Genomic DNA, 2,065 nt, shown 5'->3' on the forward strand with positions numbered 1-2,065 from the left:
TTTAGAAAGTCAAAATAGTTAACCTAATTGTAGTAGATTCTAACAAACTTTTCTGACTGCTATATGTAGGTAAAGATATCAAAATATATTAATTAATTATCGATAAGCATCAAATTTAACGATATATTAACTAATAATTATCCAATTACAAATATTTTGTTTGGTAATATAATCGTGAATATTGAATAGTAATGTTTGAGAGAATCATGTTGAAATAATCTTATAATATTGTGAGTAGAACAGAGTCGTGTTATTTATTTTTTTTATTAGGAAGCGGCATATATAAAAGAAAATAGTGAATATTTATTAAAGGGAAAAGACTCAAATATACTATCGAACTTTCAGAAAAGTCTCATTTATGTTATTCGTTAAAAATTTCGCTCATCTATGCAATTACCGTTCAAGAAAAAGGCTCATTTATGCCATTATTTTTTAGCAATGATTTTACAAAACTATTTTTAACACATGATCAATTGTAATTCGATCACATCATCAATTTTTTAAATATTTGACTAACAATATCTTTTTCTCTTTAACGTACCTATTCGTGAATATTTTTTTTAATAAAAATTGACATTTAGTCTTCTTTATTTTTTAGTGAACCATGATGAAATTAATAATTTTTAACCTAATTATTAAAAAAAAAAAAAAACTCATCACATGACAATTCGATGATCCAATAAGTTTGTTTAGGTAATAAAAACACTTTTGGTGTGAGGAAAGTTCACTATATTGTTTGTCTTCACTAAGGAATCATTCTTCCATCTATTTTTCCTTCTTTGATTTGAGAAATTAAAATTAATCTTTATTTTATATCTTTATATTTTATTGCCAAATATTAGTTATTTATAGTTCATTTTATATTGCGATATTTTATTCTACGGAGGTAATATAGTAAAAAGTATCATTATATATACGCTGCTTTTTGAGGAGTGTGTTCAGTAATAAAATTTTTGACGATGGTCGTAATGTTTGTGGTTTGAACTTCAAAATTTTAAATCTCCAAGACAATAGACCTCCATGCATATATATATATATAGGGTTCGAATGAATATCCTCATAGTTCTCCAGATTTGTCTTTGAGTATGCCAAGTCAATTATGAAAAAAAGTAAAGATGGATAGAAGAAGAATAGATCCATCCCTTGTCACTATTACTTTTTTTTCCTATATACAACTGTTAAATTGAATATATCATTATAAATGGAAATTTATAAAATTAATAGTCTCAAGCATGCATTCGATATGAATAATCATAATTACAATCATAAAGAATTGATTAGTTTATGATAGTTTTATGATAAAAATTGAAACATTCAATTAAGAATTGAGACATGAGACTTTGATGACTCGCAAAAATATAACTATTTAAGCTTTACAAATAATAAGTTGAATTCCATAAAAAAGTATCCAACTGATTCAGGATAAACTATTGTCATAAAACAACAGTTAAATGGCCAAAATGCCTTCACATGCTAATATATGTAATACAACCATTTTCCATGAAATGAGACAAAGTTAAAAGAAATCAAATGATATGCGTAGATATCGATAAAATTTGAATGTATTAATCTATATTAACTTTCACGTTATACATCGAAATAAAATATAAAGGTAAAATGCATTTTAAAATTCTTAAATTAGCATTAAAACTTTATCAAAAGTTCAAAATCATGTGAAATTCCGTCAGATTGAAAAATTCTATACCATGAACGACATGAATTGTAAACTCAAATAGGTTATATACCTAGAGACAAGTATCATTTACCTTACTTGCTCGCGTCGTCTTCAATAATATGTCGTACAATTTGATTTAATCATATGAATAATATAACACATAGTAACCCTCTCATGCGACACTCTACCATAGTTCCAATCTACAAGGTAGGCCTATAGATCGACACATGTAATTTTTTGCCATCATGCTTATCATTCGAGCAAGGTCTCCCATCACTACTGTGGTATGTCGATTTTGAATATTACAAAATTTGTAATATTCAAAACTACAAGGGCATAACTGCAAAACAATTGCAAGATTTGAACATCAATGCTTTCTTCCCTTCTCCA

This window comes from Solanum pennellii, chromosome 8, assembly GCF_001406875.1.
Source record: "Solanum pennellii chromosome 8, SPENNV200".
Classification (NCBI taxonomy): domain Eukaryota; kingdom Viridiplantae; phylum Streptophyta; class Magnoliopsida; order Solanales; family Solanaceae; genus Solanum; species Solanum pennellii.